Below are 14251 nucleotides of genomic sequence, written 5' to 3'. Positions count from 1 at the left end.
CTGGACCAGAGCTCGAACCCGTGTCCCCTGCATTGGCAGGCGGATTCGTAACCAATGCGCCACCAGGGAAGTCCTAGATGCCATATTAAGACATAAGAAAGTTCTACGTTTTAAAATTTCATAAATATTCTTTAAAGTTACCCTTTATAATCTTGACTTAAAGAGGCAGTAGGTACAAGTATATTCTCTAGCCTTTCATCTGTTTTTTTTACACGTGAGAATTATCTGTGTGTGTATGGGGAGGAATAATCAGAGTGCTGGGTCCATTGGGAATCTTTACAAGAGGCAGGGATCAAAAAATATCACCGTCATTTCTGCTGGCACACTTCCTGCTTCTTCCTACTTGAATTGAGCTTGGCAATTGAGTAGCCAAGAGAAGAGCTCTTTGTCCTCTGTGTTTGTGGGAGAACCACATGGGGGGAGAAGATGGCATATGGCCTGTGGACAGCCAGCTTCATAAGACAAGGCCAAGGAAGGATTGAGGGGCCAGGCCATTTGTTAGTGGCAAATTCTAACATTCAGTCTGTCCCAAAGAGGTAGTGGGGAGGAGTGAGTGAGTGAGAAGAGTAGAAGGAAGGGATGATTTCTTCAATATTTTTGAGAAATCAAAAGTTTTTATTTTATGGGTAGGCATGACTGGTGGAGAAGGGGAGAGGATGCTTTTATCCCCTGTAGTCATTAAAACCCGGAGCCTCTGCAGTGCTAGATTCAGAAAGGAAAGTAGCATGAAAATTAAATTTGTTCTATTCAAGAATGTAATCTAGGCATTTTATTCAATACTTAATTTTCATTTCTATCATGGTGTGAGAAGCAGCAAAAAAAAAAAAAGAAATTAGCTGGGTTCCAAGGAATAGGCCTGGAATAATAACTACTCCCTGATTGTTAGTTGAGAGACATCTCTAATAGTGTATATGCCAGGGCTGGGATTTTACTCGTTTTATTTACCACTCTAACATCAATCCTTGCAATCTGAAAGAGGCGTTAAGGTGTGCTAATGCAAGTCCTAGTTTATACCAGTAAAAATGGCATAAAAAGAAATTGAACTGTTTGTAGTGAGGTGGATGGACCTAGAGTCTGTCATACAGAGTACAGTAAGTCAGAAAGAGAAAAACAAATACCGTATGCCAACACATATATATGGAATCTAAAAAAAAAAAGGTTCTGATGAACCTTTTTCATCAGAAACAAGGGACAAGGGACAAGGACAGGAATAAAGACAGAGATGTAGAGAATGGACTTGAGGACACGGGGAGGGGGAAGGGTAAGCTGGGACGAAGGGAGAGAGTGCCATGGACATATATACACTACCACATGTAAAATAGATAGCTAGTGGGAAGCAGCTGCTTTGGACAGGGAGATCAGCTCGGTTCTGTGTGACCACCTAGAGGGGTGGGATAGGGAGGGTGGGAGGGAGATGCAAGAGGGAGGGGATATGGGGATATATATATACATATAGCTGAATCACTTTGTTATACAGCAGAAACTAATGCAATATTGTGAAGCAATTATACTCCAATAAAGACGTTAAAAAAATGGCATTTAAAAACCCTAGTATGTGTTTAAAATCCATGTGTACAGGACAGGAAAAAAGCAATTTTCAGATTAATGTCATAAAACATGGAGGAAGTGTATTTGATGAATACAAAGCAATCCTTATTCTCATGGCAGAGAAAAGCACATACCCAAAGGATTCTAGTGCCTGGTAGAAAAGACCAGGGCTATGAGAGAAATCCAGTGTGTGAGAATCCATGAGACATTTACATTTACTCAGTTGTGAAGCAACTTCACAGCCAAGTTGATATTTGAACTACATCTTTAAGAGCAGACACAATCTTAGCAGATAGAGCATGCAGAAGGAACAAAATACCATTTCTGAGTTGGGATCAAATCCCCAGAGGTGCCTCCCTTATGTTGTATTCGATCAAAACCATACACACTTTGGCCTGTTTCGCAGAGGAATGAGGAGATCCCTAGATACGCTATGTGGGATCATGTCTCCATGGAGTGGTGAAGATCTGATGTAGGGTGGTGAGACTGCAAAAAGGAATAAGTCAATGGATGAGAGATCATGACACGTGTCAAAGACATGACACGACCTAAAGAGAAGCAAAAGAATAACTGTAGGACCCCAAGCCTGGGTAGTGTAGAGACTGATATTGTTGAGAAAGGAAATGAGTTCTGTTTTGGACATGCCACAGTACTACAGGGTTGACATACATGGAGAAGAAGTAGGTGAAGGTAGCTGGAAATAGGGGTTTGGGTTTAAATAGAAAGAAATGACATCCATTAAAGTTGGGTCGTTTGCAAGCTCAAATTGACTTAGATATAAGTTTATTTCCTCACCTGAGAGAAAGTCAAGAAGGTCAGTTCATCCAGCAGTTTAATAATGTCATCAAAGGCCCATATCATTCGTCTCGGGCTGTTTGGCCATCACAACCCTGGCTGCTCCTGAGGCTGCTTATTACCACGGTTGCAAGATGGCAGACAGGTTCCGTGCTTCTTTTTTCATATTCACTGGAAGAGACTCTGAGCCCTCATTGCTCTTCAGCTTATAAGGGGCCTTTCCCAGAAGCCATTAGCCAAACCTCTCTCTTCTCATAGGCCAGCCTTGGGTTATTTGACCATTTTTGAACCAGGGGGCTCCCTTAAGTAAGAATCAACTTCCCGGTGATGCGATTGCTAACTAATGGGAGTTTGGTGGAGTAAATGTTGGCGGGTTAACCACAACGTTTACCATAGTTAGCCTTTATGAATTCTCTTAAAAATTGAGTACTTGTATGAATATTATGTGAGACCCTGTCTTTCAAAATTAGAACCTTGTAAGTCAGCGAGTTTCTTAAGGAACACTATAGAGAGAACAGGGGAGGGGAAAAGAATATTTCCTTCTGTCGTACCCACCAAGGATCATGGGAGGGAGTACTTGAGAAAATTTGATCTGTTCAAGCAATCATGAAGAGATCATGGTGGTGATGAGGTGAAAAATTGGTAACCTGGATAATTTGTAAATACTTGTGAATACTTTGTGAATATAAAGTGTGAAAAATAGTCTCATACTTTTTCCGGTTTCTTCTATAAAAATTCATGAAAGGGAATGGTGGGTTAAATGCTCATCTTCTTATGATTAAATATTAAACTTAAGATTGTGGGTTTTAGGTACTGTAATCCCATGATATTGTTTAATACATTTAGTTGACCCAGTAATTCTCTTGGTGATTCTGTTTGACGATTCCGTGTGAAGCTCTTTAATGCTTACACTGTAAAGATCCTCAAAGCTCGTCATGGAGAGTATTTTTCAACACCAGTTTTATAACACAATCCTGTGAAAGATTATCAAAACTCCTTGCTATTAAAATTAGATTGGGAAAAATAGGATTTATTGAAAATTCCATAGGAGAGACCTATTAGAATCAGGAAAAGGAGGGAGCAGTGCTTTCCAGGTTACATTCAGGCTTTTAACTTACATATTTTTGTGTGCTACTTGCTGTTACTTAAATTTTTTTTTTTTGTATTTTTGATAGCTAAAGCGCTTTATTAGATCTGTAATGAATTCAGTGTCACAGACCTGCATGGGAGGCGTTGGTCTGCCTGTTGCCATTTCAGGCTAAATAGAGTTCTTCTTACATTTGTCAGAAGCTCACTTGCCCTTTCAACCTGTTCTACGACAGCAGGAAAACATCCATCACAGATGGCCAAGAGAGCTCCTGGGTCAAGCTTGCAAGTCCTCTGTGTTCTTAAATCCATTTCTACCTCCAAATCAGACTAGCTTCCTGGGAGCCCTTAGTCATAAAATACTGACTTTGTGTCAGTTTCAAGTTCGGATGTATAATGAGGTTTAGGATATCCATGCTGCCTTCTTTCTGAATACATTTAAGTTCTAGGGTCAGGAATATAGCTCACAGCTGAAGAGGAGGCCAATGGAAGTGCAGAGAGAAGCCAAGAAAGAGCCTCTTCCACGACCTGAGTTCACCGTAACAAGTCTTTATTGAGTATTCACTGTGTGCCAGGTGTATTAGGGACACGGTACAAGTGTGGTATTTTCATACTATAAAATAACTATGAATTCAGCTATGAAAATTGACATTTTTATAATTAAAATTATTTACAAACAATTTTATACTCCAAGTTAATATATACTTAGAGCCCCATTCCACCTGAAGGCAAGAAAACTCAAATCTAGTCTTGCCTATTTCTTCTCTCCAGCTTTTTCAGATTTAAGTCCAATCAAATCAGGGTATTCCCTAACCCCTCTTCTGCCCCATAGTTGTTATCTGACCTTGGCTTGGTTTACATGGTGACAGAGTCACGGCCCCGTGGTGGGCCTGTGGAAGCACCTTGTTCTATGCACCTGGTTGCTATGCCAGTGATCACTGCAGCACCTAGCATCCTGTCTGGTCTTTCTACTTGGTTAGACCTTCACGATGGCATCCACTGGGGTGTCAACTTTCCCATCTGATCCATGGCCTGAAGGACCGTGCAGCACAGGTCACCCAGTGTTCAGCTTCAGCCCTCATCCCTTCATCTCAGGCAGGTCATCTCTTTGGGTCAACAGGTCTGCTCTGTCAGCCAAAGGTCCTCTCTGCCCCTAGATCCTGAATCAAATCTGCAAAGTCCCTCTTTCACATAAGGAAACATACAGCTTCCAGGGATTAGGATGGGAACATTATTTGGCGTACCACAGTCACTTTGATATTTACCAACTAAAACCAGGAGTTAGTATTCTCCCCTTTTGCCACTATTTAAAAAGAGATCATTAGGATGATTCTGACTAAAAATGTTAAAGTTTTTTCTCATAATATTTATAAATGTGTGCTCATCACTAAAAGATGTAATAAATGACATTTGTCATCTCAGTAGGCTTAATTTTCAGTGGGATAATGGTGGTTCCAGTGACCTCTGCGTTGCCCGTTTTGCCTCATTTCTTTGGGCGCAGTCTTTAAAATGATGGGCAAGATGATCCATTGTGCTGTACGAAGAACATATTAGAAAATTTATTTATATGTGTTTTTATATTTGAAAAGAAACATTTTTAAGCATTTCTGGTATTTCATAGAAGGGTTGACACAGACATGCTTGTCTTTATGGCTGTGTTAGTCACGTGTAGTGCAGAGCGCGTAGTGTAGTAGGTAGATGTCCTGAGGGCTGAATGGGCACCCCACCCTGTGGCGGGGTGGACAATGGTTTCTTCATTTGGCATGTTGTGATGTATTACAATTTATTTATGTCATCACTTTGCAAGCAAGATTTTTAGAAACATGAGGAACATGAAGAAGAACATCTACAATTTTTCCAGTGATGCTTAAAGTCAAGTAAGATTTAATCTCTCCTTGACATACTACATACAGTAATAAATGTTTACAAGCATCTTTTGAGCTTACGTAATAGCAGATGCATATAACGGCAATCCCCTTGCTCTTCCTACTGAGGTTAAAATGGCTGAAATAAAATACCGGAAATAACATGGAAACTGACACAAGTATATTCCTTTGTCAGTAAATATTGCTGGAAGAGGCACAGAAAACATCACTGAAGTAGAGAAGAAACAAGAATGAGAACAAATAATTCGGTGTGAGACGTTTGCTCCTTAATACATGTGTCTCCATCGTATCTCAGCTTATGGTATTTGCTAAATTGTTTCAGTGATGAAATACAAAAAGAACTATGAGCCATTAAAATGTTTTAGGAGACTGATACTCAACAGTAAGTTACTTCTTTATTAAAAACAAGGGACTTCCCTGGTGGCACAGTGGTTAAGAATCCGCCTGCCAATGCAGGGGACACGGGTTCGAGCCCTGGTCTGGGAAGATCCCATGTGCCATGGAGCAACCAAACCTGTGCGCCACAACTAGTGAGCCTGCATGCCACAACAACTGAAGCCCGCGTGCCTAGAGCCCGTGCTCCACAACAAGAGAAGCCACTGCAATGAGAAGCCCGTGCACCGCAACAAAGAGTAGTCCCTACTTGCCGCAACTAGAGAAAGCCCACGTGCAGTAACGAAGACACAATGCAGCCAAAAATAAATAAAAATAAATAAATTTAAAAACATTTTATGGTAAAACTGGGTACATTTACCCATTGATGGAATGACTATTTTGGAATAAAAAAGAGATTCCAGAATATAGTTACAGAGTCTCTATAATATTACTATATTATTTTTACTGCATCATTTATTGCAAGTTTTAGTCTCAAATTGTAGTCAGAAATTAGCAAATGTGGTTCATTTTATAAAAAACAGGATCTTTTTTCAGCTTTATTGCGGTATAATTGACGAATAAAATTGCCAGATATTTAAAGTATACAACGGGCTGATTTGGTACACACGTACATTGTGAAAGGATTTCCCCCATGGAGTCAATTAACACCTCCATCACCCCACACAGTTATCCTTTTTATTTGGTGAGAACATTTAAGTTCTACTCTCTTAGCAAATTTCAACTATACAATACAGTGTTATCAACTATAGTCACCATATTATACATTAGGTCCTCAGACCTTACTCATCTTATAATTGAAAATTTATACCCTTTTACCAACACCTCCCTATTTCCTCCACCCACAGCCCTGGGCAACCACTTTTCTACTCTTTAAAAACAAGATCTTTACTAGAATAAAATAACATTTTGTAATGAGATAGGGAATGACCATGGAAATATTTTTTTGCTACACTTGATGGCAACAATGTTTGATGGCTTTGTTTTCATTACTTTGGCAGTGGTTGAAGATATTTTGCATTTTTTCCTTTGCAAAAAAAAAAAGGGGGGGTTTCAAATTTGTTGACCTTTTCCCTAAGTGGCTGCCTGTAGTTTTCCTAGTAGATATTTAAAATACAAAAACAAGCTTAATAATCTTCTTGTACAATAAAGGTGATAAAAACAAATACAGTGCGTAACCCGTTTTGAAAGAAACATATGCTATGAGAGAACAGTTTGAAAATTAAACGTGTAAAAAGTTTCCATTGTTATATGGTTTTGTTGCAAAAAAACCCCTAAATATTACACACATAACAATTCTCATTAGAAACTAAAACGTTTAACAGTATTTTCAAATGATATATTTTTAGCAGAATTTGAACCAGTTTGTTTAAATATACACAAAAGGCAGAGGAAGGTAGTGGGATGGAAATTAACTAGCTCATCTTTTCTTTAAAATAAATTTATTTATTTATTTATTTATTTATGGTTGTGTTGGGTCTTCGTTTCTGTGCGAGGGCTTTCTCCAGTTGCGGCAAGCGGGGGCCACTCTTCATCGCGGTGCGCGGGCCTCTCACTATCGCGGCCTCTTGTTGCGGAGCACGGGCTCCAGACGCGCAGGTTCAGTAGTTGTGGCTCACGGGCCCAGTTGCTCCGCGGCATGTGGGATCCTCCCAGACCAGGGCTCGAACCCATGTCCCCTGCATTGGCAGGCAGATTTTCAACCACTGCGCCACCAGGGAAGCCCCAAGCTCATCTTTAACAAAACGTCTGCCTAAATGGTAGATGGCATTGAGCAATGAGTAGTTGCTTAGTAAATCACTAAGTGTGACTCAGTAAACCAGCCAAGGACAAACTCCTTCCACCTGTCCCTTTGTGCCAGCCATGCACACCAAGGATGCCTGTTCATTAGTCCACAACAAAATCTTCCAATCTTTGTATCACCAATCAAGATATTTGGTAAGATCAGAATATTCAATCATATTGTGTTCATAAAAATATCTAGAAAAATAAACATTTTGAGGGAGGAAAGGCTTTATTTTCGTGCAGCAACGAAGACCCAACGCAGCCAAAACTAACTAAATTTATTTTAAAATAAATAAATTAATTAAAAAAATAAAAATGTTTACAGTTCTGGCAACTGAAATCGAAAGAAGTAAAGTATCTCAGACCAGAACTGGAATTTAGGTCTTGTCTTGTTTGGGGTTTTCCCATCTTAAATCTTTTAAATGTATTATTTTTTTTCTAACGTCTTTATTGGAGTGTAACTGCTTTACAATGGTGTGTTAGTTTCTGCTGTATAACAAAGTGAATCAGCTATACATATACATACATCCCCATATCTCCTCCCTCTTGAGTCTCCCTCCCACCCTCCCTATTCCACCCCTCTAGGTGGTCACAAAGCACCAAGCTGATCTCCCTGTGCTATGCAGCTGCTTCCCACTAGCTATCTATTTTACATTAAATGTATTTTTAAAATTACTCCAGGTGAAGGGAATTGCACTAAAACACACATCTGCTGGAGAATTGGAGCATTAGCAGTGGGACTCACTCTATTGTTTGGTTATAATACACATGGGGTAGAAACTTGAACTTTCAGAGACACAAATCTCCATGTGAAAAGCCTTTAGTGATCCAACAAAGCACTCGGTCTCATCCTGAATTTTGCATTTTTCCATTAAGAGCTGTATTTACTTGTCCCCCAACTTGTTGATGGTTGGATCCAAGTTTTCTAAATATTTTGTATCACTTCATGGCAATTAGCACTTAGAATGAGGGGCAGGACGCTGTGATGGTTAAGACAACAGTGCTGGGTCACAGGGTCTGTGGCTCCCTGCTTACCAGAGGTGTAACCCTGAGTGACTTACTTTCCCTCTCCGTGCCTCACTTATGTGTAAAACAAAAGTAATATGGGGATTACTAATAACCTATATCTCAGGAGCTTCTTGTGACCAAGAACAGTCCCAAGTCAATTCATGTAACGCTCTTAGGAAAGTGGCTTGCCAGTAGAAACAGATAATGCACGTTAGCTCTTCAGCTGAATGGCAAACGCTGAGTGTTGGAAGAAAGAATAATCAGTCTTCTAAAAACTCTATTTCGGCTTTTGACATGATACAGGGTTGACACAGTTTTAGAAAATCAACAATAAATAACAGCTGAGAGTGCAACTATGTTCCTAATTCCCCATTTCTTTGGAAGGGTTTACTTGCAGCGTTCCTTTTATGTATTTTTAACAATAGGTGGCAGTGTTGGCACAAGATGGGGAAAAAAAGTCCACCAGGTTTTTTTGTTTTTTGTTTTTCCTTTCCCCTTCATGTTTGATAACTTTCTGATTAGTTTTTGAATCACCGATCAGTCCAGTATTAATAGTCTGGGCACACCCCAATGCTAAGTCCAACAGGAGAGCGACTGAAGGATTAACAGGAAATTTAAATGATCATTGCTTCATAAGGAGAAAATCCGGGCTGTTGCCATGTGGAGAATCTAGGTCCTTATTTCTCTATCAGATGATTGCACCCTATTTTAGGGCTTTTGTTTTTGTTTTTGTTTTTGTTTTCTTCGAGGGAGTAGATTTAGGAACGCTTCAGGTCACTAACCGGCGGCCTGCGGGCTGTCCCGGATCGCGCTGCCCGCTTAGAGAAGCGGTCCTGTCTCAGGCATCTCCACGTTTCCTCAGCTAATGAGCCACCTACACTCTGCCTGGGGGATTTTGTTGCAACCATTACTGACTCTCTTTGTGGGAGAGGCGAGTGACTGCCAAGACATTCGGGTCTTGCCTTTAAAAATTACCAGGTTTTAAAATAATTCTCATATTGTTTTAAGATTTTTCACCTGGAGCTTCTCTGAGACGGGTGAAGGTAGATTATCACCTGTTAAAATGAAAAAAAAAAAAAAAAAAAGCAACTGACACAACTGGGCAAAGGCATGGGGCCCACAGAAAGATGAGGAGAATTCCTACTCCTCCTTTGAATTGGATTTTTACAATGTTAATTGAGCCCAAAGATTTCCCATCAGGCAGATGAACTCTTTAATGGATTTGGACATATGACTCTGTCTTTATATCCACACACACACACAATTTTTATTCATTCAACCCACAAATATGTTTTGATTGCCCACTATGAGCTAGGCATTGTTTACTGAAAAGCAATATATGACCTAAAAGTTGAGAATTGTTTTATTTGGTGGACAAAACTGAGGACTTAACCCTGGATGGCAGCCTCTCAGATAGCTCTGAGGGATTTCTCTGAAGAGGTAAGGGAGGAGCCAGGGTTACAGAAGTTTTGCCACAAAAACCAAGTAGTCAGAACATCAGAAGATTGTGAGCTCCCTGGTGGCCTAGAGGTTAGGATTCCGGGCTTTCACTGCCATGGTGGCCTGGGTTCAATCCCTGGTCAGGGAACTGAGATCCTGCAAGACGTGCAGCGTGACCAAAAAAAGAAAAAAACAAAAAAGATTACTGTTAATTAAAGGAAAACCAGACATCTTAAGTTAATGAATTTAGCGCTTTTCTCTGGATGGGAAGATGCAAGAGTCTGGGCTCACTGAAATCATTCCTTTGATATGTGCCCTAACTACTAGGGCCAGTAGCCTGCTTTTCTCCATCCTGAATCCCCTCCAGGTGCACAATTGGTGGTGACTGCAGTGGCTGCTTGCTTGATGGCCACAACATCCTTTGTTTACTGATGTGGCAGGTGACATTTTTCATCCACAGCACTGATATCAACAATGCAGATAAAGCAGTGAATGAAACACGTAAGTCACCCCTCTTGTGGTGCTTATATTATAGGACACACAATTGTGGCAGGTGGTAAGTGCTGGGAAATAAGTGGTGTAAAGTGATAGAGAGAGATGGGAAATGAAGGGGGTTCTATTTTAGATAGGGTGGCCAGGAAAGGATTCCTGAGTGTGGTGACGTCTGAGCAAGCACCTGAATTACTATAGATCGTTCCTGTCTGCCCCAGATTCATATGTTAAATCCTAATGCCCGACGTCATGATATTTGGAGATGGGGCCTTTGGGAGGTAATTAGGTCTTGAGAGTGGAGCCCCCCACGATTGGAATTAGTGCCCTTATAAAAGAGACTCCGTAGAGATCCCTTGTCTTTTCTGCCACGTGAGGGCACAGTGAAAAGACGGCCATGTAAGAACCAGGAAGTGGGTCCTCACCAGACACCAAACCTACTGGCACCTTGATCTTGGATTTCTCAGCTTCCAGAACTAGGAGCAATAAGTTTCTGTTGACTAGACGTCACCAGCCTATGTTATTCTGTTATAGCAGCTCGAGCAGACTAAGACATGAATGAAGTGAGGGAGTGAAACAGGCAACGTTCTAGGGTAAGACTATTCCAGAGGAAAGGGCATATAAATGCTCTGAGGAAACTGGGTGATAAGTCACTGAGACAGTCAGGGGCAGATGCAGATTGATGGGGTCTGAAGCTTATGAAAATTAGCCACCCGCTTTAAGAGAGAATACAAAATTAGATACGAAAGTGAGTATGTGAATAAAAATCCCAAGAAATGACAAAATTGTAAAAGTTGACAAATTGTGTAAGCATCAAAGTCCAATAAAGACACTTATACTCATTAACTGCCCGACACACCTATGAAATAGTTTTTTCCTGTAGTTTTGGCTACATACTCTTTGATTACTTCTTCATATGACGCTGGTGGTATAATACATTTTTATAGAGATGATAGATAATTTAGTCTTTCCTTTAACATCGTTGAGCAGAATATTATTGACAGTTTATAAATTTCTTTCCACTTCACACTTCTTTTTGGTTATGCCATGTAGATTTTCAAGATTCTCAGAGTTGAAAAAAATCTCAAAAATTTCTTTGAAATATGAACTGTAAGATTTGGAAGAATTTTCCACAGAGAAAATTCTGGTTTCGTTCATTTCCACTATGAATACTTTGAAAACTGGATCCTGTGGAACCACATTCCTATCTCATTTGACTTTCACCCTCCCGTCTTCTCATCCCAACGTTGGAGGGTGGGTCAGCGTGGAGAGGGCCGGGCATTTCCTGGAAGCCCTTCGTGAACCACAGCAACTACCACGCAGAGAAGTGACTGCAAGCCGCAGGGATACACCTCACACAGATCACATGCCCTTGGATCTACCTCCCCTTAGCCAGACCCCAAATGTCCACGGCCACGCCACTGCCCTCTGACAAGAGGGGAGATGTATCAGAGGGAAATTAGGACTGCAAAGGAGACAGAGGCCTTAACTGATTGGGGTTGAACGATTTTTCTTTTGCAAGCTGTACAAGTCTTATGACTACATTGACACGTTACTGTACAAGTAAGGGCCCTGGACCTTAAGCTTCGTAAATTCCATGGAAAACCCACCTCTCCTAGAATGTGAAGATATCTCTGCCTTACCCTTAGGTCATTGAAGGGAAAGGAGGTCCAGCAGTGTGGGATTTGTTTGGGAGAATAACTTAATATAACAGAGTTCCAAAACATACCCAATAAGCCATGGCAGACAGATTTCCCATCTTGGGCAGTTGTATTTCCCCAACAGGGGTGACATGAGACCATGGGATGAACACAGCAGCGTCTGGGATGGTGACTTTATTGGACGTCTGGTGGTGAAGAGTGAAGGGGAGGTGGGTTTGGTAGTTTCACTGATAAGTTACTAGTCATTTGAAATTTGAAATATTTTTAAAAATATGTAAATCCCATTTTTAAATTATGCTGATTGCATGTGAAGTTTTAGGCTAAAACAAGCTTCCAGCAGAACTTCTCCCTTGCAGTGGCCTGCTGTAGGGACAGCACGATAGCCTTTTCACAGTTAGGGCTTCCTCAGTAGGAAATTTAGGGAAATGTATTCAGACTAAATGTTCCACCCTGTAGTGGCCTATGATCCCTCATTTACCAATGTGACACTTCTGACAACACTAGAGCGGATGGCCTTTCTTTATAGTTTCCGTTATTTACACGATCTATTTGTGTGGTTAAGCAATACAGCACAGGGGTTAAGGGTGCAGATCTTTGGCGCCAAAAGTCACAGAACTGTTATGAGCATCAGCTGAATTAATTTTGGGCATTAGTCACTGGTTGGCACAAAGAAATACAGTGCATGTCAGCTGCTTGACTGATTTCTCCGGGAAACTTCTCCTCAAGCTCTTCCCTTTGCTTCATCAGTCCTCACTGATTAGACCAATCATTGGCATTCACGGTGCCACTTCTGGAACATGTCAGAAGGCCCGACTAATCAGGATGGGACCTGCCACCAGGCCTTATGAGGGCCATGGTCTTGCCTGGTCATATTTTTTAAGTTGTCTTAAAGCAGAAACTTTCCCTTCCAAATAAAATCTTATAAAATGCAGCTGTTCAGGTTGAACCACAGATGGGGGACACAGAAGCCCACCTCTGCCCTATATTACTATCCCTCCCTTCCAGAGCCCTGGGAACCCTCCAAAATCTTATTGTTTCATAGAACACAGTTTGGAAACCCTAAAAATCAGCAAATTCTCTTTCCTAAATATCAAAAGAAAAGGCAGATATTTTTCTAAATATAGCCATGACTCCTTGTCATGTTAATGGGGCCAGGCTTACTGAGGGCTGTTTATCCACCTGTAAATCCAGAGTCGTAATCTTGTGTCTCAACCAAACCTTCTAACCAAACTGTTGAGTGGACTGACTTGAGTTCCTCTTCTGGTTCCTGCTCTGTGTATTTTATGGTTTGGGGGTAGACAATGGCAGGAAGAAAATTGAGGGTTAGCTGTTTCCATTTTAGATTCAACTAACATTTATTGAACATCTAGACATCATGCCATGAACTCTCATTATTAACCTGTAAAGTATGTTTTCAGATGAATAAAGTGAGCTCAGAGAGGTGAAGTGCTTCCCTCACCTCAGAACCATAATGACTTAGAAGCATTTCTTAAAAAGTTGTATATTTTATACCGACAGTCCAGCGTGATGTGAAAATGGTAACAACTTGCATTTATTTGAAGCTCTGTTATGTGCAAAATACTCTGACTTTTGAAAATTTTGACATGTGGTTCTCAAATATAGTTTCTTTCCCCCCAATTATTGGTCTCAAACTAGGCTTAGATTAAAGACTGAAACCGCACAACTCAGATTGGGACTTGAACCCACTGTCTCTCTCTTTTTTTTAATAGATCTTTATTGGAGTATAATTGCTTCACAATACTGTGTTAGTTTCTGTTGCACAACAAAGCGAATCAGACATATGCATACACATGTCCCCATATCCCCTCCCTCTTCAGCCTCCCTCCCATCCTCCCTATCCCACATCTCTAGGTGGTCACAAAGCACTGAGCCGATCTCCCTGTGCTATGCAGCTGCTTCCCACCAGCCAACTATTTTACATTCGGTAGTGTATATATGTCGATGCTACTCTCACTTCGCCCCAGCTTCACCCTCCCACCCCATGTCCTCAAGTCCATTCTCTATGTCTACCTCTTTATTCCTGCCCTGCAACTAGGTTCATTAGTACCATTTTTTTTTTTTTTTTTTTTTTAGATTTCATATATATGTGTTAGCATATGGTATTTGTTTCTCTCTTTGTGACTTACTTCACTCTGTAAA

Source organism: Balaenoptera physalus, assembly GCF_965194825.1.
Source record: "Balaenoptera physalus genome assembly, chromosome: 18".
Lineage (NCBI taxonomy): Eukaryota > Metazoa > Chordata > Mammalia > Artiodactyla > Balaenopteridae > Balaenoptera > Balaenoptera physalus.
This window is presented reverse-complemented; position numbering follows the sequence as displayed.